The sequence below is a fragment of the Pristis pectinata genome, chromosome 17, assembly GCF_009764475.1.
Source record: "Pristis pectinata isolate sPriPec2 chromosome 17, sPriPec2.1.pri, whole genome shotgun sequence".
In the NCBI taxonomy this organism is placed as follows: Eukaryota; Metazoa; Chordata; class Chondrichthyes; order Rhinopristiformes; family Pristidae; genus Pristis; species Pristis pectinata.
Window position 1 is genome coordinate 41396753 of NC_067421.1, and position 25113 is coordinate 41421865.

A 25113-nucleotide genomic window follows, 5' to 3' on the forward strand; every position below is an offset into this window, starting at 1 on the left:
GACAACTTCTATCCCACTGTGATAAGACAATTGAACAGTTCTCTTATACGATGAGATGGACTCTTGACCTCAAAGTCTTCCTTGCACCTTATTGTCTACCTGCACTGCACTTCCTCTGTAGCTGTGACACTTTACTTTGCAGTCTGTTATGGGTTTTACCCTGTACTACCTCAATGCACTCCGTATTAACTCAATGTAACTGCACTGTGTAATGAATTGACCTGTACGATCGGTAGGTAAGACAAGTTTTTCATTGTACCTCGGTACAAGTGACAATAATAAACCAATACCAATACAGTCTGCTGTACTACATTCAGTGTTCACAATGTGGTCTCCTCTTCACTGGAGAAACCAAATGCAGATTGGACGGTTGCTTTGCAGGGTACCTGTGTTCAGTCCACAGGGTCTGTGAACTTCCTGTTGTCTGCTGCTTTATTTCCCAAGCAACACACAAGATGCTAGAGGAACTCAGCAGGTCAGGTAGCATCTCAGGAGAGAAATTGACAGTCGTGTTTCCTTTCGTGTGTCCAGATGAAGGGTCTTGACCCTAAGCGTCAACTGCCCATTTTCCCCCACAGAGGCTGCCTGACCTGCTGAGTTCCTCCAGCACCTTGTGTCTTGCTTCAGATGCCAGCAGTTTCCTGTGCCTCCACATTAATTTCCAATCCCACTTTCATTCTGACCTATCTGTCTGCAGCCTCCTCCACTTTCATAGTGAACTCGGAGCAGTCATATTTGAGCCGATTGCCACCTGCGCAAGTCCATGTGTGCACAGGTGCAATAAAAACTTACCTGCAGCAGCATCACAGGCACAGAGCATCAGATAAGCAGCATTCACAAGAAAAACATCAACTAACCATATTATACACAATTGCACTAAAATGGACTTTGTTTCTTTTTGTTCTAATTGTAAAGAAAAAACACAATTCGGTCAAAAAAACAAAGTCCATTTTAGCGCAAAGTGATCAAAGTGGTCGCCGTGTTGCTATACCGAGGTTGCGCCGGTCGGTTCAAGAACCAAATGAAGGGAAGTAGCTGTTCCTGAACCTGGTGGTGTGGGACTTCAGGCTTCTGTACCTCCTGCCCGATGGTAGCTGCGAGAAGATGGCACGGCCCGGATGGTGGGGATCTTTGATGATGGACATCGCCTTATCTTCAGTTTACGCATTTTGCAACTTCTGGAATGAACATTGAATTTTCAAACTTCAGGTAAACTGCTCTCTCGTGCCCTTCCACTGTTTCTTTTGTCAGTACTCCTTACCACCAGATCTGTCTTAACCTATTCCCCTATAGTCTTTTGTCTTGCACCTGACTCCTCTCCCCAGATCTGCTTTGAAAACTGTAACCCTCCACTCTCCCCCTGGTTCTGAGGAAGTGTCCCTGACCCAAAACATTGGCTGGTTTCTCTTTCCACAGATGCTGCCTGACGGACTGAGTTCTTCCAGCATTTCTGTTTTGCTTTCAGATTTCCGGCATCTGCAGATTTATTTGTCGTCTGTTAGAAAGGGTCCCATTCAGCTCCGCAGCACGAGTGAAGATCAACAAAACCTTAAGGCATGGCGTAATGATTGCAACACCACCACTGGAGCTGTTGATGCCCCCTCTCTGCAGTCAGCAGATTCTGGGTTCATGTCCCAGAGACTCCAGCATAAAGGGTGCTATGTAAATGCGGGTCTCCATTGTCCGTTTAGCAGAATAGTCACTGCTTGTAACTAAGACAGAGGTTGATCACCAGAGTGTTCTAATCACAAGTGAGAGGAGAGGGGTCTTTGTTCTTTGACTGCTGAACCTTAAGTTCAAGGGTGACTGTGTTTCATTTTCACAGATGGCCGCCCTCCCCCTCAACCATCCGCCCCCCCCTCAGGGTCCAAGCTTCCTCCTCGAGTGATTCAGGACAGGGGGCTGCGTCGGAGGTGTGCCAGGGCAACAGATTTACAGTGCCCTGTCAAACCAGCTGGGTTTACCAGCTGACAGCATGCTGGTCTGATTGTGGCCCCAGCTCATTAAAATGCAGCAAGGTGTCAGATGTTGTGTGCGGGGAGGGAGGGGAACGGGGAAATTACCTGGCTGCATTTTTATTTGATTTGGCCAATTATTTTATGACGGATAAGTGGCTGTCTGACCATCTTGCTGAATTGCTGAATACAAATTGAAAACTTCAACCTGGGGACTTGTTAGACTCCAGCTCAGACACCACACAGGCACGGAACTCCTATCCATTCCACCCCACCCCCATCCATCTGCCTGTGACCTCCTGCACTGGCATAACAAGGGAAAACACTGTATCTTCTGACTGGGCACAATGCAGCCTTCTGGATTCAATATTCTCCAATTTCAGGTAACTCACTGTGCTCAACATCCATCATCAGAGATCCCCACCATCCGGGCCGTGCCATCTTCTCACAGCTCCCATCGGGCAGGAGGTACAGAAGCCTGAAGTCCCCACACCACCAGGTTCAGGAACAGCTACTTCCCTTCAACCATTTGGTTCTTGAACCAACCGGCACAACCCTAATCACTGCCTCAGTGCAGCAACACGGGGACTACTTTGATCACTTTGCACTAAAATGGACTTTGTTTGTTTTGTACTAATTCTGTACTTTCATGTGAAAATTGTGTATAATTTGTGTTTAATTTATGTTTTTGTTGTGAATGCTGCTTATCTGATGCTCTGTGCCTGTGATGCTGCTGCAAGTAAGTTTTTCATTGCACCTGTGCACACATGGGCTTGTACAGATGACAATAAACCTGACTCTGACACTGACCTTAACCTTGACTCTGGCCTTGCCTGTATGGAGGAATTTAAAACAGGGGGATATATTGGAGGAAGGGGTTAGATAGTCTTAGGCATGGTTTAAAGGTCGGCACAACATGGTGGGCCGAAGGGTCTGTATTGTGCTGTATTGTTCTATGGTTGTATGGTATCAGAACTAACCAGTTCTGCTGTAAGACATCAATCGTGGCTCAGTTTTTCTCTCTCCATTAGCATAGTCTGGCCTGCTGGGCACGTCCTACAGCGCTGCATTTCACAACGCTTTATCCTTTGTCCATATTATCACTCTCTAACTGCTGCCTTTAACCCACTGATCACAACTTATCCCTAGAACAATCCTGGCCTCACCCAATCACACACATTCCCTTTGTCCTATCCAACCCTCCCTCCACTTTCTCTGCAACTTTCTTTTCTCCCTTTCTCAGTTCTGGCGAAGGGTATCTCACCTGAAGCATTTCCTCTGTTTCTCTCTCCATGGATGCTGCTTCGTTAGGAGGTTGGGGAGATTTGCTATGCCACCGAAGTCTCTTACAAATTTCTACAGATGTACTGTGGAGAGCATTCTGACTGGTTGCATCACTGCCTGGTATGGAGGCTCCAATGTGCAGGATCGCAAGAGGCTGCAGAGGGCTGTAGACTCAGCCAGCTCCATCACGGGCACAACCCTCCCCACCATCGAGGACATCTTCAAGAGGCGGTGCCTCAAGAAGGCGACATCCATCATTAGGGACCCTCACCATCCGGGACATGCCCTCTTCTCATTTCTACTACCGGGGAGGAGGTACAGGAGCCTGAAGACCAACACTCAACGATTCAGGAACAGCTTCTTCCCCTCTACCATCAGATTTCTGAACGGTCCATGAACCCATGAACACTACTTCGTTATTCCTTTTTTCTGCATTATTTATTTATTTTTGTGATGTGTGGTCTTTTTTATGTCTTTGCACTGTACTGTTGCCGCAAAACAACAAATTTCACGTCATATAAGTCAGTGATTCTAATTCAGATGCTGCCTGACCTGCTGAGTGTTTCCAGCATTTTCTGCTTTGTTTCAGATTTCCAGCATCTGCAGATTTTTTATTTCCTTCCTCTGGTCTGGGCTCCTGCCATCCGGACACACTTTCCTTGACTTGATCAGATACCCCAGGAGTGGCAGTCAGGATCGCCCACCCCAAACTCCCTGTTGGGACACCCAACGCCCACCCTAACCCCTAAACTGTTTAAACTATTCACAAGAACGATCCTGGGAACGAAGGGGTTAACGTTTGAGCAGGGTTTGATGTCTCTGGGCCTGTACTCAGGAGGCTGAGGGGGGATCTCATTGAAACCTACCGGATACTGAAAGGCCTGGATAGAGTGGACGTGGAGAGGATGTTTCCATCAGTGGGAGAGCCCGGGCTCCGAGGGCACAGCCTCAGAATAAAGGGACGTCCCTTTAGAACAGAGATGAGGAGGAATTTCTTTAGCCAGAGGGTGGGGAATCTATGGAATTTGTAGCCAAGTCATTGGGTGTATTTAAGGCAGAGATTGATAGGTTCTTGATTGGTAAGGGGGTTAAGGGTTATGGGGAGAAGGCAGGAGAATGGGGTTGAAAAATAGATCAGCCACGATCAAATGGCGGAGCAAACATGATGGGCCGAATGGCCTAATTCTGCTCCTATGTCTTATGGTGTTTAAAGTTCAGGAAAGCTTCAGTGGCCCCAGATGTAACCAGCTTTCATGCTGCATTAAATTTCGTGCTTTGTATTGGTTTTTGATTTATTCCCGTTGTCTGACTTGAAAGGTTGACTCTGTACCTCTCTCCGCAGACGCTGCCCGACCTGCTGAGTATCACTAGAATTCTCTGTTTTTAACTCAAATTTCCAGTATCTGCAGTTCTGTTTATGTTTAATTTATGTTCCTCTTGTGAATGCTGCTTATCTGATGCTCTGTGCCTGTGATGCTGCTGCAAGTAAGTTTTTCATTGCACCTGTGCATATCTGATGAAAAACTTGACTTTGACTTTCTGGTTTTTCAAATTAATTTGCACATCTGTGGTTCCAGATAAGTGGCTCTGCAGAGAGCTGGAATGGGCTTGAGAGGCTGAATGTCCTCTTTCTGTGCAATTCTATGAGTCTACAATTCAGTTGATTAAGGGGTTGTGGTGCCTGTCTACAAAGCACATGGAACAGGTCCAACTAGCACCTTCCTTGTCTCATCCGTAGCTCAAACCTCTGATTCTTTCCTCTTCCTGTGCCTGTCAGCCCAATATGCTCTTCACCGGCTCCCCCCCCCCACCAACCAGCCCCCAGACCACTCCCAATGGGACCAAGCTCCATGTAGACAACTCCTGCATTCCTCGTATCGTGATGTAGGCCTCCAGCTTTGCTCTTGCCCTTCGTGGGTACCTTCTCTCTGTTTCAATTCACCTTCTCAGGCGACCCCTTGGATTTTGGTCTGAGCATGGAAAAAGGCACCTGTCCTGTGCCCATCGATTGTGCATTGATCCAGGAGAGGTCCTTCCTGACGCAAGGGCAGGAGGTGAGATGTCCCAGTCGGCTCACATTTACGTAGTTCCTTCATATTCAAAGATTTATTCAGAGTGTCCTGAAGCTGACTGATATTATGTCACCACCGATTTCTCTTCAGAGCACAGCATTGTTAACCTTTAGCCTTTTTCTGTCAAGCCAGGGAGTTGGTCAACTTCCAGTCCCACCAGACTCACAACCTCAGTCAGCCTCAGGATGAAGATTAAGTAGAGCTTTAATGAAAGACCTCTCGGTCTGTGCTGGCTCACAGGTGCCAGAGCACATCAATCACTTGGTAACACAGTGGGCAGTGCTCATTCTACATTACGACACACCTGTGCCTTAACCATCCTTTTTAATTGGCATGAATGACACAGAAACAAAGGCAGACTTCGCAGAAATTGTAATCACTCCACAGACAGGGGTCCTCTGCGTTCTCGAACCCTCCCACCATTCACTCACTCACTCCCCACCTCACCCTTAACCCTATTTCATTCATCACGATGTTGTCTGACCTGTTGAGTATTTTGTAGAGTCACAGAGGTGTACAGCATCGAAACAGGCCACTCGGTCCACCGTTTCCATGCCGACTATCATGCCTGTCTGTACTAACCCCACTGGCCTGCATTAATTCCCTACCCCTCCATTCCCTGCTCATTCAAGGACCTGTCCAGGTGCCTCTTAAATGCTGTCACTGTTCCCGCCTCCAGCTCCTCTTCTGGCAGGTTGTTCCAGACACCAACCACACTGTGTGTGGAACATTTACCCCTCAGATCCCACTTAAACCTCCTCCCTCCCACCTCGACCTTATGCCCTCCAGTTTCAGACACGCCTACCATGGGAAACAGACACTGGCCATTTGCCCTATCTGTGCCTCTCATAATTTTATGTACCCTTCACCTCTCAGCCTCCTTCACTCCAGGGAAAACAGTCCCAGCCTCTCCAACCTCTCCTGATAGCTCAAGCCCTCCGATCCAGGCAATGTCCGTGTGAATCGGTTCTGCACCCTCTCCAGTTTAATCACATCCTCCCTGTAGTGTGGTGACCAGAACAGCACACAACACTCCAAGTGCGGCCTAACCAACAATGTGTTCGTTTTCCATAATGACATAGAAGCAGAACATTCAGCCCATCGAGTTTGTGCTGGTTCACAGAGCCAACCCATTACCCTCACTGATTTTCCCTGTAACCTATTCTCACTCTGTTCTCCCCAATCCCACCCCTCGCCCACACACCAGGGGCAGTTTACAGCGGCCAATTAACCCAACAACCCGCACGTCTTTGGGATGTGGGAGGAAACCAGAGCACCCGGGGGAAACCCATGCGGTCGCTCAGTGCAAGCTCCACACAGGCAGTGCCCTGTGAAGTTTGAAGACGGATCATGAAGAGGGGAAGTCCATTGAAGAGGGAGTTCTAGATCCTGGGGCCCAGATCCTGGCTGCCATTGGTGGAATGATGATATTCAAGGATGAGGCAGAACTGGAGGAGTGCAGAGGTTTCAGGGAGGGTGGTGCAGCTGGGGGGTTTGCAGAGGCAGTGAGACCAAGGAGCGATTTGACACTCAGGGTGAGAATTTTAAACTCAGGGCATCACTTGTCCAGGAACCAGAGCGAGGCACGAGCACAGGCACGCTGAGAGTTCGGTTCCTCCCTGTGCTCCCATCTCCTCCCACCGCCCAAAACAACATTAGTGGGGGCTCTGTCAGCTGGCATGAACTGATGGGCTGAACGGCCTCATGCTGTGTCATAAGGAAATAAAATGCTTATCAGAGTTTTGGTCCGCATGGACCAGTTGGGCCGAAGGACCTGTTTCCGTGCTAGATAACTCAATGACACTGTGAACCCCAAGTTTATGTCATATTTCTTCATGGCCTAGGAGCTGAGGTCAGGATCGAACCTGCGTCTCTGTGCCGCCCAGTACACTGAGGATAGAATGAGTCGGTCCAGCTGGAAGTGGGGCTGGATGGGCTCAGTTAACCAAGGGAAGCAGCAGGAAACGGACTGTGCAGGGACAGATGTAAACAAGCGGCTTTTGTGATCGCGGATCTACGGACTGATGTTCATCTCAGGGTCAATCCAATACCAAGGTGTGAGCGGTGTGATTCTGTCTCAGGCAGGGTGAGATAATCGTGCAAAGGAACTGTGGACATTCTGTTAGCTCAGTGGAGAAAATAGCTCAATTAGTAAGCCATATTGAAGTTATCAAAAAGGTATCATCTAATAAATTCTCCTGTGCCCCTCCTGTGTTGTAATGGAGACACAGGAGATTGCAGGTGCTGGAATGTGGAACTCAGTGGGTCGAGCAGCATCTGTGGGGGGAAGTGGACAGTCGATATTTTGGGTCGAGACCCTTCATTTGAACTGAAAGAGTAGAGGGGAGATAAATAAACTGGTAAATTGGTTTATTATCATCACATGTACCGAGGTGCAGTGAAAAACTGGTCTTGCAAACCGATCGTACAGATCATTTCATCATATCAGTGCATTGCGGTAGTACAGGGTAGAATAACAGAATGCAGAATAAAGTGTCACAGTTACAGAGAAAGTGCAGTGCAGGCAGACAGTAAGATGCAAGGTCATAACAAGGTAGACTGTGAGGTCAAGAATCCATATTATTGTCCTATTTGACTGTTCAATAGTTTTATAACAGCGGGGTAGAAGCTGTCCTTGAGCCTGGTGGTACGTGCTTTCAGGATTTTGTATCTTCTGCCCAATGGGAGGGGGGAGAAGTGGGAATGTCTGGGGTGGGTGGGGTCTTTGATTATGTTGGCTACTTTACTGAGGCAGCGATAAGTGTAGACAGAGTCCATGGAGGGGAGGCTGGTTTCCGTGATGTGCCGAGCTGTGTCCACAATCAGATACATGACGTTCACAAAAACAGAAATTAACAACAAATTACACTAAGTTATACAAGAAAGAACACAATTAGAACTAAAAAAAAGTCCATTGTAGTGCAAAGTGGTCATAGTGTTGCTATATTAGGGTTGTGCTGGTTGTTTCAAGAACGGAATGGTTGAAGGGAAGTAGCTGTTCCTGAACATGGTGGTGTGGGACTTCAGGCTTCTGTACCTCCTGTCCGATGGGAGCTGTGAGAAGATGGCACGGCCCAGATAGTGGGGATCTCTGATGATGGATGTTGCCTTCTTGTAAATTAGATAAACTAAAGCACACGCCTAGAGAAAGAGAGACAGGCAGACACATCCTCACAGAAGCACACCCACACATACCTAGACACAAATTGTGGGTCTGGGTTCTGGGACTCCCTCCCCACATGGCTGTGGGAGCACCTTCACCAGAAGGACTGCAGCGGTTCGAGAAGACGGCTCATCCCCACCTCTTCAAGGGCAACTAGGGATGGACAATAACTGCTGGCCTTGCCTGCGCTACCACATCCTGAAGTATGAATAAATTAAAAAGGTAGCTTTTCTGCTTGGTTGCTCTTAAAATAATGTATAATTTATTTATCAACTTCACCCAGCTAAATCAGTTTACTTTACAGAAAGGTAAGTGCAGGAGGGGTTTCCAGTTACTATTGGCAGTTCTCACACATCAGATACTCTCTCAGTTGTAAATAAATTAAATGCAATCAGCCACAGTTTCCACTTTACTTCAATTAACGACGGACAGATTATGTATAAGAACCACATCCACTGTTAACACACAGAAAGCTATCAAGAGCAATTAAATGCAGATAGTACTTGTTAACGAGTGTTGCTGTGAGAGGGGATTCAGTTTACAAGGCTTTCTGGCTTCCTTGGGCTGTGCTATTGTCTGACGGTGGTACCACCCCTCCTGATAACTGGTAATTGGTCAGTCTGGCTAAAGAGTCTCGACCCGAAACGTCAACTGTCCAGTTCCCTCCACAGATGCTGCCTGACCCGCTGAGTTCCTCCAGTGCTTTTTGTGTTAGCTTCAGATTCCAGCATGTGCAGTCTCCTGTGTCTCCAATTGCTAATTGGTTTATTATTGTCATGTGTACTGAGATACAATGAAAAGCTTCTGTTTGTGTGCCATCCAGACAGATCGTTCTGAACATTGAGGGAGTAAATGGAAAGCAATACCAGAATACAGAATAAAGTGTTACAGTTACAGAGAAAGTGCAGAGCAGGCAGACAATAAGGTGCAAGGGCCACGACGAAGTAGATAGGGAGATCAAGACTCCATTTTTATCGTATAAGAGGTCCGTTCAGGAGTCTGATGACAGTGGGATAGAAGCTGTCCTTGAGCCTGGTGGTACGTGCTCTCAAGCTTTTGTATCCTCTGCCTTTCCTTTGCCAACTGAGATTGGGCTTGAAGTCCTAACTGTAAATTTGGGGTGAAGGGAGGAGAGCTGCTCCCATTAATAGATGGGCCACGGACTGGGGACATACTTAAAACTCTGGACAACAGATACAGGAGAGATGATCCACCTTCCTCTCCTATCAGATTCCATCATCTTCAGCCCTTTGTCACCTCCACCTATCACCTCCCAGCTTCTTCTCGCTCTCCCCTCCTTCATCTGCCTATCACCTGGATCCACCTATCACTCGCCAGCTCTTGCTCCACTCCTTCCCTCCGCCTCTTTATACCGGCTCTCTCCCCTCTACCCTTCAGTCCCGGTGAACGGTCTCGACCTGAAACGTCGACCGTCCAGTTCCCTCCACGGATGCCGCCTGACCCGCTGAGTTCCTCTGGCAGTTTGTCTTTTATGATCTGGAGCTCACTCCCTGTGATGGTGGAAATTAGTCTAGGCCTTTGGGAGGGACTTGGAGCATTGGAAAAAGAACATAATTTGCAGGGCTATGGGGAAGGAGCTGTGGAATGGGAATAGCGTGGAGGAATGATAGTACTACAGGGAGCTGGCATGGATTCGATGGGCTGAAAGGCCTCCTTCTACCTTAGGCTTTCTCACTGCCAACACAAGCCCTTGCTAATTCACAGTCTTACCAGCTGTCAAATACTTTGGATATCTCTGTCACTGGGCTGCAGCCTAGGGTGAACACTCCAACACCTGGACTAGGGCTTGAACCTACAGCAGTCCATGAAAATCAAAGAAACCTGCAGATGCTGGAAATCCAAAACCAAATCAGAAAGTGCTGGAAACACTCAGCAGGTCAGGCAGCATCTGTGGGGAGAGGAACAGAATTGGTGGTGCCTCTCGTTAAACAGTTTCCCCAGTTGAGGGTGTAACCCACTCCACCACAGACAACAGGATGACTGTGGTCGATTGACCTGGCTTGTCCTTTGTCCAGGCGCTTCCTGATTTGCACAGAACCGTGCGCGGAAAGTTCTGGAGTATTTCCAGCACACACATGCGCAAATTGGGAGGTAATTTCGAATGCACAATCAAACCGGCTTGTGTGGAGTGAGCTGTAATGAGAAGATAATGAGGGATCGCTTTGCTCTTTCCTGTTACAGCCATGGACCCTCACACGACTGGATGTAAAGAATTCAAAGCATCAAAGAAAAGATTGAAATTGGCACCAACTCTACTGTTGAGTGATGAGCCCTGGGGAGAGAGGGTTAGTGAACTGCCACTCCCTTTCGCATTCCACTGGTTCTGTTCCTGAACCTCGTTATTGGCCTCAACAGATAACCAAAGGCCTAAACCATTAATCCAGAGATCTTTATCGTTCACCCCAGTGGCTTTGACTCAAATACAGAGATCTGACTCCTTATGAACACAGAACATAGAACAGTACAGGAACAGGCCTTTCGGCCCACAATCTCTGTGCCGACCATGATGCCAATTTAAATTAATCCCATCACTCAGTTGTATCTGTTGGTCACAGGGACCCACCCTGGGGGAAAGGCAATAGAGATTTACCCCTTTGGGTCACTAGGCTTGTAATCAAAACAGAAAATGCTGGAAACACTCAGCAGGTCAGGCAGCATCTGTGGAGAGAGAAACAGTGGCTCTAGAGATATCTTGAGCCTCGGGAGATATCTGCAAGCTGACCTGTGTCTTCCTGTTATGGAGATAGTTTCTCCACTAGATGTGATCTCTTTCCACCTTCTATCAACACTTGGGGTCCAATGGAATCGGCTATTTATTTGCCAACTGGATTATTCTTTGTTACAGTTGAATGAAGATCATAATGTGACAGCTCTGAGGGTTCTAACAGGCTACTGGGGACTCATTTCCATTCCGCTGGCTGTGAGCCAGGCAGACTGTTTGTCAATCTTCTATGATAATGTGACCGTCATTCCATCAGGGCCCCTGTCTCCAACTGCATTACTGCCAATTAAAGTTAATAGTCGAGGAGACCATGAGACTGATTAGACCTCAGTGGAGGCCCAGAAACATTTGGACAAGGGCCCAAAGCTCTCACAACTGAACTTGTCACAGGCGTGGAGATATTCTGAGCTGTTGAATTTTGTTGGGCACTTCCCAGATCTATGGGAGGAACTCCATCTCAGAAACCCAAATTATTATCCACGGACCTGAATTGACAGCATTTGCCTTTTGCAGGCTCGATATGGCAGAGAGCTTTGCAAAGGATAAACTATCTCTCTCGTATTACCAACGTGTTGTGAGGTGGGATCCTGGCAGTCAGTAGGCACACAGCAAGATCCCACAAACAGCAATGAGATGGTAACCAAGCTGTGTGCTTCACAAGCTGAAAATAACCGGACTTTGGAGTTAGCATTCAAACCAGGTTCCATTTAAATAGAGACACAAGAGACGGCAGACACTGGAATCTGGAGCAACAATCTGCTGGAGGAACTCAGAGGGTCGAGCAGCGTCTGTGGAGGGAAATAGACAGTCGATGTTTACATTTATATAGCACCTTTAAGGCAGGAAAGCCATCTCCAGCTAATTCACAAGCTGTTCACACCAGAGACAAGTGATCTGTGGTGGAAGGGGATGGCTTTAAGCAGTCTTTAGGGAGGGTTAGTGAGGGAATTCCTGTGCTCAGGGCCTGGGTAGCAGAAGACACAGACACCAATGATATTGTCTTAGGTAACAGAAGGCTATTTGACCCCTTGAGTCTATGCTAGCTCTCTGAGATCCCATCAATCCCACTCCTCCACTTATTTTCCTGTAACATTTCTAAAGAACATTTGGTAAAGAATGTGTACGGCATGCTTGCCTTTATTAGTTGAGGGACTGAGTTCAAGAGTCAGGAAGTTGTGTTGCAGCTTTATAAAACTCTGGTTAGGCTGCATCTGGAGTATTGCATCCAATTCTGGTTGCCCCATTACAGGAAAGGTGTGGAGGCTTTGGAGAGGGTGCAGAAGAGGTTCATCAAGTTGCTGCCTGAATTAGAGGTTATTAGGATGTTGTGTGGATTAAAGGGTATGGGCTATAAGGAGAGGTTGGACAAACCTGTTTTCTCTGGAGCGTTGGAGGCTGAGGGGAGACCTGATACAAGTTTAAAAGATTATGAGGGGCATAGATAGAGTAAACAGTCAGTATCTTTTCCCCAGGGTCGAAATGTCCAATACCAGAGGCCATGTATTTAAGGTGAGAGGAGGTAAGTTGAAAGGAGATGTGTGGGGCAAGTTTTTTACACAGAGAGTGGTGGGTGCCTGGAATGTGCTGCCAGGGGTGCTGGTGGAGGCAGATACGATAGAGGGTTTTAAGAGGGTCTTGGATAGGCACATGAATGTGTAGAGAATGGAGGGATACAGACCATGTGTAGACAGAAGGGTTTAGTTAGGCATTTAATTACTAGATTAATTATTTGAGCACAACATCGTGGCCGAAGTGTACTGTTCTATGTTCTCTCTCATATGCTCATTGACTTACCCCCTCTCCTCCTCCCACTCACCCACACCAGGGGTAATTTACAGCAGCCAATTCACCTACTTCATGTCTTGGGGGTGTGGGAGGAAACTGGAGTACAGAGACACAGGAGACTGCAGATGCTGGAATCTGAAGCAAACAATGCAGGGTTTCAAGCCGAAACATCGATAACCCTCTCCCCCCACAGCATCCGCTCGACCCACTGAGTTCCTCCACACACAAACACACACACACACGCACACACACACACACACACACACACAGACACACACAGACACACAGACACACACAGACACACACAGACACACACACACACACACACACACACACACACACACACACACACACACACACACACTCTCAAATGGGGATGAGATTCTCTGACACTGAATGTTATTAAACTCAGTAGGAAGCCAAAGTTAAGGTCAGCTCAGGGTCAAGGCCAGGCACAAGTCGGCACCAGTGTAACCAAACGGTAATTTACTAAAACTTCTCTAATTTAAATCTTATTTGTATTTAATAATTCCAAAATGTACACAATGTCTTTTGCAAATGCCAGTTTCTCCCGGGAGCTTTGCAGATTATTCGTGTAGGCAGTGGGTTTGACTAACAGCTTCCAGAGAGAGAGTAACAAATCTACAGCAACTCTGGCTCATTATTCATGCTCGGAATCTGGGAATACCTGGGAAAATTGGTGCTTATTGTCCATCCTTTGGGAGCATTTGATTCTCCCCTTGAAGTGAGTCTCGATCCAAACTGAGGTGTTTGCAATTCAGCATCTCGACCTCCTGTCCAGGGGAGGGGAGGCAGTCACGTTGGCACTGTGGGGTATCACCAGCAGTGTCCAAGAGTCATAGAGACATACAGCACAGAAACAGGCCATTCAGCCCATGGAGGACGTGCTGAACATTGACTTGATAGAGGTGCACAAGATGATAAGAGGCATAGATCGAGCGGACAGTCAGAGACTTTTTCCCAGGGTGCCAATGGCTAACACGAGGGGACATAATTTTCGGGTGATTGGAGGAAGGTATAAGGGGGATGTCAGAGGTAAATTTTTTACACAGAGAGTGGTGGGTGCGTGGAACACACTGCCGGCAGAGGTTGTGGGGGCAGATACATTAGGGACATTTAAGAGACTCTTGGATAGACACATGAATGATATTAAAATAGGGGGCTATGTGGGAGGGAAGGGTTAGATAGATCTTAGAGCAGGATAAAATGTCGGCACAACATTGTGGGCCGAAGGGCCTGTACCGTGCTGTAGTGTTCTCTATTCTATGTTAACATTGTTCACAAAAAAAACAAATTCAAAAATCAAGAATCATTCTGTTTGAGCCTGAAATTTAACCCCCAGTGCCTTTCTCCTCTCGCTGCCTTGCACGTGAGTTTGTGGGCCAAAGGGCCTGTGCTGTGCTCTAGTGTTCTATGTTCTAACCACCCACTTACACCAATCCTACATTAATCCCATTTTTTTAATCTCCTGGTATTCCCATTACCTGCCCCCAGATTCTACCCCTCACCCACACACCAGGGGCAATTTACAGCAGCCAATTAACCCACCGACCCGCATGCCTTTGGGATGTGGGAGGAAACTGGAGCACCCGGGGGAAATTCACGCGGTCACAGGGAGAACGTGCAAGCTCCTCACTGACAGCACCAGCGGTCGGGATCGAACCCAGGTCTCTGGAGCCGTGAGGCAGCGGCTCTACCCTTTGCGCCACTGTGCAGGAAGCGACGGTGAGACGTGGGCCAGAACAAGACTGATCTGGGCCAGTGATCCCAACTCTCCACAGGTCAGTCTCCCTCCTCGTCCCTCAACCTGATCTCATCCATCACTCTGACCCCCCTCCTCTGAACTTTGTCCTAGAGTTAAATAGCAGGCAAACAGGCCCTTCAGCCCGACTGGTCCATGCCGACCTTGCTGCCCATCCAAGCTAGTCCCATTTGCCCATGTTGGCCCATAACCTTCTAAACCTTTCCTGTCCATGTACCTGTCCAACTGTCTTTTACATGTTGTTGTCGTGAATACTTACCAGTTCTATTCACCCGTCACTGCTCATGTGACGGAACTTACGGGTATTTCAGATGTCTACCAGCTCCACAACAAACATAGAAGATCGCGAGTGTTCTTCACAGGATGGATTTGGGGAGGATGTTTCCTCTTGTGGGTGAACCTAGAACTTGGAGACACTGTTTAAGAATAAGAGGGTTACCTACTTAAGACAGGAAAAGCAAAACATTTTCTCTGTGGCAAAAAACACACTGCTGGAGGAACTCAGTGGGTCGAGCAGCGTCTGTGGAGGGAGAGGAATTGTTGACGTTTTGGGTTTCGACCTGAAACATCGACAATTCTTTACCTTTCACAGATGCTGCTCAACCTGCTGAGTTCCTCCAGCAGTATTTTTTTTCATTTTGGATTCCAGCATCTGCAGTCTCTTGTGTCTTCTGTTTTCTCTCAGGGTTGTGAGTCTTTGGAAGGACAGTGGAAGCAGAGTTTGAACATTTTTAAAGCAGAGACAAACAGATTCTGGATCACCAGGGTTACCAGGGACAGTTAGTGCAGAGTCAAGGCTACAGCCAGATCAGCCTTGACTTTATTAATGGTGGGGTGGGATCGAGGGGCTGGGTGGCCTACTCCTGCTCCTAACTTCAACGTTTTTATTCCTATCTTTGTATTCGCAAAGGTCTAAAACCCTTCAGTTCTTTAATTATAACCCTTCCCCTCAATCCCTCTGTGGTGTACCTCCCTCCCTGGTCTCCGAAATGTCCTGGGTCCTACGATCCCTCCAACAGTGGGAGGCATAGCCCAATATGAAGCTCTCTCTCCTCCGAGAGGGGAATTTCTGTGATCGAGTCCCAGCCCAGGGTGCTGAGTGCAATATCCCAGGCTGATATTCCTGTACAGTAGTTGAGATGCTGAATTGTTTGACCAGCTGTCTTTAGGATGCAGGGTTCATTTAAAACCCTGCCTCTCAGGTAGATATGAAGGAGCCAGTGTTATCCAGTCACTGTCTTGTTGCTGTTTATGGGAGCTTGCTGTGTGCAACTAGCGTATCGCTGTGGTTCCTCCACTGAGCAGTGACCGCACTTCCAAAGGCTGCGAGCTGATTTCATTCACAAGCAGTTCAGAACCCGCGGGCCAGAACTCCAGAATCAATTTGCCGTCTGGCATCTGGTTCATGGGTGTCATTTACCACACTTCCCTGTAACCCACCGGGACCTCCGTTCCTACACTTCCCTGAAACCCACCGGGACCCCCATTCCCACACTTCCCTGTAACCCACTGGGACCCCCGTTCCTACACTCTCCTGGAACCCACCAGGACACCCACTCCCACATTCCCTGAAATTCCCTGGGGTGCATGTCCTCACACTCCCTAAAACTCAGTGGGGTCTTGGTTCCTCCACAGGCTTTAAACTTACCAGGTTCATTGGAAATTTTATCATTTTAAGATGTAACATTTGAAAATAGGTGAATTAAATAATTGTAAATTGACGAATTGGTAAATTGGTTCATTACTGTCACATGTACTGAGGTACAGTGAAAAACTTTGTTCTGCATGCCATCCATACAGATCATCTCATTACACAGTGCATTGAGGTAGTACAGGGTAAAACAATAACAGAATGCAGAATAAAGTGTCACAGTTACAGAGAAAGTGCAGTGCAGGCAGACAATAAGGTGCAAGGTCATAACGCGGTAGACTGTGAGGTCAAGAGTCCATCTTATTGTACTAGGGGACAGTTCAATAGTGTTATAACAGCGGGATAGAAGCTGTCCTTGAGCCTGGTGGTACGTGCTTTCAGGTTTTTGTACCTTCTGCCCGATGGGAGGGGGGAGAAGGGAGAATGTCCGGGGTGGGAGGGGTCTGTGATTGAGTTGCTGTATTAATGGGACTGACATCCAACAGTCTGGAAACCTGCCAGTCTGACGCCCCCAAAGTCAGGCCTGATTATCGAAGTTTTACTGCACTGATTGATCTACCACTAGTATAAACACAAAGTCACCAATATATTACTGTAGTTTGCCACTAGAATCACCAATGTATCAGTATATTCTGCTGTGACATCAAACGTAGAATTTGAAAGAGAATCCATTGTTGCTTTGCATGCATCATTTGTGGGAATTTGCCACTGGGCTGTGAATTTATTCTTCCCTGATGATCTCACTGCTCATTGCCCAAGTCAATGCTGAGTACTTCTTGTCCTCTTTGCATTAGCAGCTTTGCAGAAAGCACATTAAACTACCTGTGTAATTGTGTAATTTCTGTCTCTTGCTAATGGTTCAGAGGAAGCTGTAAACCCTCCAGGCACAAGATTCCACTGCTTCTCGGGAACAGAAGTTCCGCATGTGAAAAAAAATATTCTAGAGATTCACAGTCATCTGTGAGAAGAAATTTGTACGTACCCCACTTACAAATGACCAGCTACTTATCTCGAAATTATTTCCCTTTGTTCGAGAATCGCTTCCTAGTGAAAACACCTTGACATTTATCCTGTCAGGCCCCCATAGAATCTCATACATTTATATGTAAAACTTTGGTTAGGCCACACTTGGAGAATTGTGTGCAATTCTGGTCGCCCCATTATAGGAAGGATATGTTCACCTTGGAAAAGGTTCAGAAGAGGTTCACCAGGGTGCTGCCTGGATTAGAGGGTATGAGCTATAAGGAGAGGTTGGACCAACTTGGGTCGTTTTCTCTGGAGTAGTGGAGGCTGAGGGGAGACCTGATGGAAGTTTATAAAATGACGAGAGGCACAGATAGGGTAGACAGTCAGAATCTTTTTCCCAGGGTAGAAATGTCAAATACTAGAGGACATGAATTTAAAGTGAGGGGGCAACGTTCAAAGGGGGTGTGTGGGACAAGATCTTTACACAGAGAGTGGTGGGTGCCTGGAATGCGCTGCCAGGGGTGGTGCTGGAAGCAGATACAATGGTGGTGTTTAAGAGGCTCTTAGATTCATGAATCGACAGGGAATGGAGGGATTTGGATCACGTGCAGGCAGAAGAGATTTAGTTTAATTTGACATCATGTTTGGTGTAGACATTGTGGGCTGAAGGGCCTGTTCCTGCATTGTACTGTTCTATGTTCTGTTTTAATAACATCACCCTTCATTCTAAACTCCAAAAACCTCTTTTCCTCTATGAACGTACTTTAGACAGACAACATTGCTCACTCAGTATCCACACTGTGAATCAGTAGTTCCAAGAATCGGAGTCATGGCCCGCAAAGACCGGCTGGTCGATCAAACTACCATCTTCCTCCAACTACAGATCTCACTGAGGGAGACAACAAAATGCCTCACTGCAGAACTGCCAAGCACCAAGACCTCACTTGGCTGGTGGTGAGAGGGGCCCTCCCTGTCAGATCCTTCCTCTACAGTCAGAGTCTCACTCCCACCACACCCTGCCCTCGAGTGGCTGCGGTGAGGATGAGACGATCGTCCACCTCCTCGTGGATGGTGCGTCTGCCGGGAAGGTCTGGAAGGGGATGCAGTGGCCCTCGTCGAGGTTTGTCCCGAGCAGCTGTGTAGCAGAGGATTCTCTCTGATCTACGGGCTGTTCCCCGGGAACACACACACACCGAGACAGACATTAAGTGCTGCTGGAAGGTCATCAACTCGGTGAAAGACGTCTCTCAGTCTGCCTGAAACCTGTGAGGAGATGTCCGTAAGAGAATGCTGCTGACTGGCACATTCCAGGCTGCAGGAGTCCATGCTGAGGGACGCACTAAAGCTCGGTGCAGCCACTGTGGAGGCTGTGTGGGGACGGGGCACAGTCTGGGGTCCTGCAGTCAGTGGACACTGAGGGCCTGGGTCTGGTGTGAACACTTCATGGGTGTGTTGCTGAAGGAGGAACCGTGAGTGGTGTTGACGGGTTGTAAGAGAGTGCATTGGATTGATGGTACAATGAACATGGAGAAAGACATGTCCCAATTATATTTACTGTGTATATAATGAACAACGTATTTTTTGGGGTAAAAACCCTCCAAGAAAAAAAACGTGACCCTTCAGAAGCTGGTCCTCGGCTCCCACAGGTGATCCATTTCTCTTCTCTGTGACGGAAGCATTTTGGTGACACCTTTCACAACCTCAGGATGTGTTATGAGGGGTATTGGTATTGGTTTATTATTGTCACTTGTACCAAGGTACAGTGATAAACTTGTCTTACAAACCGATCGTACAGGTCAATTCATTACACAGTGCAGTTACATTGAGTCAGTACAGAGTGCATTGATGTAGTACAGGTAAAAATAATAACAGTACAGAGTAAAGTGTCACAGCTGCAGAGAAAGTGCAGTGCAATAAGGTGCAAGGTCACAACAAGGTAGATCGTGAGGTCAGAGTCCATCTCATTGTATAAGGGAGTCGTTCAATAGTCTTATCACAGTGGGGTAGAAGCTGTCCTTAAGTCTGGTGGTACGTGCCCTCAAGCTCCTGTATCCTCTACCCGATGGAAGAGGAGAGAAGAGAGAATGTCCTGGGTGGGTGGGGTCTTTGATTATGCTGGCTGCTTCACCAAGACAGCGAGAGGTAAAGACAGAGTCCAAGGAGGGGAGGCTGGTGTCCGTGATGCACTGGGCTGTGTCCACAACTCTCTGCAGCTTCTTGCAGTCTTGGGCAGACCAGTTGCCGTACCAAGCCGTGATACATCCAGATAGGATCTTTCTATGGTGCATCGGTAAAAGTTGGTGAGAGTCAAAGGGGACAAACCAAATTTCTTTAGCCTCCTGAGGAAGTAGAGGCACTGGTGAGCTTTCTTGGCCGTAGCATCTACGTGATTTGACCAGGACAGGCTGTTGGTGATGTTCACTCCCAGGAACTTGAAGCTCCTGGTATAGATAGGGTGAATGCATGCAGGCTTTTTCCCCTCAGGTTGGTTGAGACTAGAACTAGAGGTCATAGGTTTAGCGTGAAAGGTGAAATATTTAAGGGGACTCTGAAAGGGAACTACTCCACTCAGAGGGTGGTGCGAGTGTGGAACGAGCTTCCAGTGGAAGTGGTGGATGTGGTAAGTGTGGGTTTAAGAGAAGTTTGGATAGGTGCATGGATGAGAGAGGCATGGAGGGCTATGGTCCAGGTGCAGGTAGATGGGACCAGGTGGAAAACCAGGCTGGCATGGACTAGATGGGCTGTTTCTGTGCTGTAGCGCTCTATGACTCTATGTTCCCTTCATAGCCAATGGAAGTGGGGTGGTGGTGACTGTCGTAATAATGGAGATGAATGTGTGCCCAGTGAACATCAATGCAGCCACAAACTTGCTCTGGGTGAGGGTTAATGTTGCCCAGAGCACAGGGGATCTTCCTGCTCTTCTTCCACGGTGCCAATGGATGTTTGCCGATGGATTGTCCACGTTTCCTAATGCAGGGTTTCAACCCGAAATGCTGACAGTTCCTTTCCTCCCACAGATGCTGCTCGACCCGCTGAGTTCCTCCAGCTGATAGTTCGTTGCTCAAAATTAGTCAATTAGCTGGAAATCCTTGGGGATGTTCTGAATTCACAAAAAGCTCCTTCTCATTGCAAGCTCCTTGCTTCTCATGCACCTCTCCAGTTAATCTGTTCACTGTTGTTTACAGTGCCGCTCCCTGTGGCAGAGAGTTCCGCAAACTGCTCTTCTGAACTGTAACCAAGGCACTAATAAGCTCAAACTGAATGTTTGAATATCTCTTTATTTTACCAATTTCCCATTACCTCTCCTTTGAACTTTGATGTGTTTTCCTGTAGATTTTGCTGAAATATTTCCATTATGATTTGCATTTCCCTGCTGAATCTGTGAAGCAATGGCAATTCTCAGCTGGAACCCACACACACTGGTAATAATTCATTTACCTGGTTCAGCTGAGATTGACAGCTTATCCCTCCAGAAGGCAATTTAGGCCACACTTTGTGCGCTGTCCTTTGTACAGAGTGAAGATAAAATATTATGCAGAGCTGTAAACAGACCTGGTTTCCTACAACAGCATCAGAAAGGTGTCATGTAATGATTGGGAGAGACAGCAGAGGTAACTCCATCACTGAACTGTCAGACTTAATAACGTCAGCTTTTGTCTCAGTGAAGGCACGCTCGCAGTCCCATGCCTTTGTCTGAATTATCAGTTAATGCCTTGATAAATTGTCTCTGAAATTTTTTCAAGCATCCTACTTACACAATAAAACTCCCTCTCTCTCCCCCCCCGGCATAGCCCACCTAGTTAATACACTCTCACTGCCTTTTTTCTTTTGTCAGTCTCTCCCCCTCTCTCTCTTTCTCTCTTCTATATCTTTCTCTTTATCTCACTTTCTTCCACTCTCCCAGTCTCCTTCTGACTCTCTCTCTCTCTCTGTCTCCCCCACTCCCTGTCTCACTTCTACCTCTCCCTCTTTGCTACCATTTCTTCCTGTTCACCTTTCTCTTTCTCTGTTACCTCTCTCTCTCGACCTTGCTGTGCGTCGAGGGCACAAAAGAACAGAGAAACACACTGGACTGAAAGGCAGGAGGAGAGAGAGAGAGAGAGAAAGAGAGAGGGAGAGAGGGGCAGAGAGAGTGGGGAGAGAGAGAGAGGGCAGAGAGAGAGGGAGAGAGAGGGAGAGAGAGGGAGAGAGAGAGGGGAGAGAGAGTGGGGGGAGAGAGGAGAGGGAGCAAGAGAGAGAGTGGAGGGAGAGAGAGGGGAAGCGAGGGGGAGAGAGCGAGAGAGAGGGGAAGCGAGGGGGAGAGAGCGAGAGGGAGCGAGGAGAGGGAGAGAGAGGAAGAGAGGAGAGAGAGGAGAGGGAGAGAGAGAGAGAGAGAAGCTGTTAGAGTAACATTATTACAGCGCCAGCGACCTGGCTTCAATTCTGGCCGCTGTCTGTAAGGAGTTTGTACGTTCTCCCCGTGCCTGCGTGGGTTCCTCCGGGTGCTCAGGTTTCCTCCCACGTTCCAAAGGCGTACAGGTTAGGAAGTTGTGGGCGTGCTATGTTGGTGCCGGAAGCATGGCGACACTTGCGGGCTGCCCCCAGAACACTCTACGCAAAAGATGCATTTCACTGTGTGTTTCGACATACATGTGACTAATAAAGAAATCTCATCTGATCTTTTTTGCCCCATTTATTCACTCTGTCTGCCCAGGAAGAGCATCAATGTGTGTGATTTTTTATTTCTATTTTCCCTTCTTTTTATCTCCCTTGATATTTTCTCTTTCTGGACATTTTTTTCATTTCTGCCTTCTCTCTTTTTCTCTTCCTTTGTATTTCTCTCTCTGTTTCTCCTTCTCCCTCTTTCTTTTCTTTCTGCTCCTCTCGTTCTGTTTCTCTCTCTCCTTGTTTCTCTCTGTCACTCTTTCTCTATCTCAGTCTCTCCCTCTATCTGCCTCTTTTTATCTTATCTTCTCTTTGTAACTCTCTCTCTTTGCCTCGCCTCTCTCTCTCTCTCCCCTCTTTCTCCCTTTCTCTCTCTCCCTCCCCCCCACTCTCTCTCCAGGCTAGTGATTGATAAAGGCTGCCTTGCCACAGGAAGACTGACTTGGAGCGATGTGATGTTCAAGCACTGAAGGAAATCCCTTCCTCCCTGGTTCAAAGGGATAACTGGGTCAATGACTCCAATTTGTCTCCATTTCTCTCTTGATTGAAACACGTGGTGCTGTATCTGAGCCGTGTGGTGAAGGTAGCTTGGATCATAATGTTGTCTAGAATTCTCTGCAACAAGAGGAGGCCATCTTAGTGAAACACAGAAGATTCTGACAGGACAAGAGGATGTTTCCCGTTGTGGGCGCATGGTTTCAGACTAAGGGGTGGCTCCTTTAAGATGGAGATGACAGTTTGTGTACTGTTTTGGTCACCCAAAAGTGCAGAAAAGATGTACGAGGATGCTGCCAGGACTTGAGGGACTGAGTTATAGGGAGGGGTTGGCCAGGCTAGGTCTTTATTCCTTGGAACGTAGGAGAATGAGGGGCGACCTTATAGAGGTGCATAAAATCATGAGGGGCATAGATAAGGTGAATGCACAAAGTGTCTTTCCCAGGGTTGGGGAATCAAAAACTAGAGGGCAGAGGTTTAAGGTGAGAGGGGAAATATTTAAAAGTGTGGTGCGTATATGGAACGAGCTGTCAGAGGAAGTGGTTGAGGCAGGTACAATAACAACATTTAAAAGATATTTGGATAAGTACATGGATAGGAGCAGTTGAGAGGGATATGGGTTAAACATGGGCAAATGGGACCAGCTTGGTGGGCACCATGGTTGGCATGGACGAGTTGGGCCGAAGGGCCTGTTTCTGTGCTGTATGACTCTACGACTCTGAGGAGGAATTTCTTTTGAATTCTCTAGAGACCTTCGTAGATCAATTCACTAAATGTGAGATCAGGATGAGATCTGAAAATATGTGAAATCGAGTGTTGATCTACGGGGAGTCAAGGGCTGTGGGGAACAGATCGGAAAGTGAGGCCAAGGTCAGATCCGGTGTGATATTTAGTGGTAGAATGGGTTGGAAGGGCAGACTGGCCGGCTCCTGATTCTTAAGTCCTTGGGAGGCCATCCAGCCCCTTGACATCTTCCAAGTTCACCAAGTACAAATCTGTACTTCAACACAATTCACCGGAGAATCTGGGGAGTGTTGATGGAAGTGTGAGATAGAGCAAGTTACTGGGGAGTAAGTGGGGGATTGGAAATGATGGTTCTCAGAGCAGGCATGCACTCGATGGGCCGAATGAACATCTTCTCTCTGGTGATGAAGTATGAGGCTTGCTGTCAGGTGGGATTTAAGGAGGAAGGTGGGATGGTAAGGCGGGGGGGGGGGGCGGGCATTCCAGAGCTGACGAGGCTGAAGATCATTGGTCAGGGATGGAGAGAGTGATCTCAGTGGGGTGACTGAGAGGACAGAGTGGGAGGGATCTGGGAGGGATGCAGGGCTGGAGGGGTTATCGTGGTTGAGGGATCTAAAAACAAAGGGGTGGGAATCTTGCCATGAGGCTGTTGCTTAATCAGGGTCCAGAGTGGGTCAACAAGCCCTGGGCTGGCCGGTGAATGGGTTCAGTGTAAATTAGGGTGGTTCTTCAAGCTTTCAGAGAGTACAAGAGAGGTTAGTCAGGTGACCAATGGAATGGTTGAGACAGGAGGCCTCACAACATGGAATCAGGCCATTCAGCCCATCAAATCTATGCCAACTCACAGAGCAATCAAATTCCCCCACTAAGTTTCCCTCTAACTTAATCTCCCCACATCCTCATCAACTCCCCCGGATGCTACCACTCCCCTACATACTAGGGGCAATTTTACAGCGGCCAATTAACCCACCAGACTGCACAACTTTGGGATGTGGGAGGAAACTGGAGCACCCAGGGGAAACCCACGCAGTTACAGGGAGAACGTGCACACTCCACACGGCTCTGTCTTTACCTCTCACTGCCTTGGTGAAGCAGCCGGCATAATCAAAGACCCCACCCACCCGGGTCATTCTCTCTTCTCTCCTCTCCCATCAGGTAGAAGATACAGGAGCCCGAGGGCACGTACCACCAGACTCAAGGACAGCTTCTATCCCATCTAATACAATGAGATGGACTGTTGACCTCACAATCTACCTTGTTGTGACCTTGCACCTTATTGCACTGCACTTTCTCTGTAGCTGTGACACTTTACTCTGTACTGTTATTGTTTTTACCTGTACCACCTCAATGCACTCTGTACTAACTCAATGTAACTGCACTGTGTGATGAATTGACCTGTACGATCGGTATGCAAGACAAGTTTTTCACTGTACCTCGGTACAAGCGACAATAATAAACCAATCCCAATACCTGGGGTTTGTGTGAAGTTTGCACACTCTCCCTGTGCCCTGTGACTGTGTGGCCTTCCTCTAGGTGTTGGTATGTTAATTGGCTTCTGTAAATTACTTTATAATGTAGGTAAGGAATCGAAGGGGAGTGACAGCCAGGTGAGGGAGAGGGGGAATGAGACTGGTGGGATGCCAGAATGAACCTGATGGGCTGAATGGCTTCCTTCTGTGTCATTGTAAGTTACCTGGACAGTGTTTATCCCACAGCCAACATCACGTAGTCTTTAAGGTGATGCTGTGTGGGATCTCTCTGTCCGCAAATTAGATTTAACTTCTGTCTTCACAATGACTCGACTTCAAAAAGCCCTTCACTTATGAGG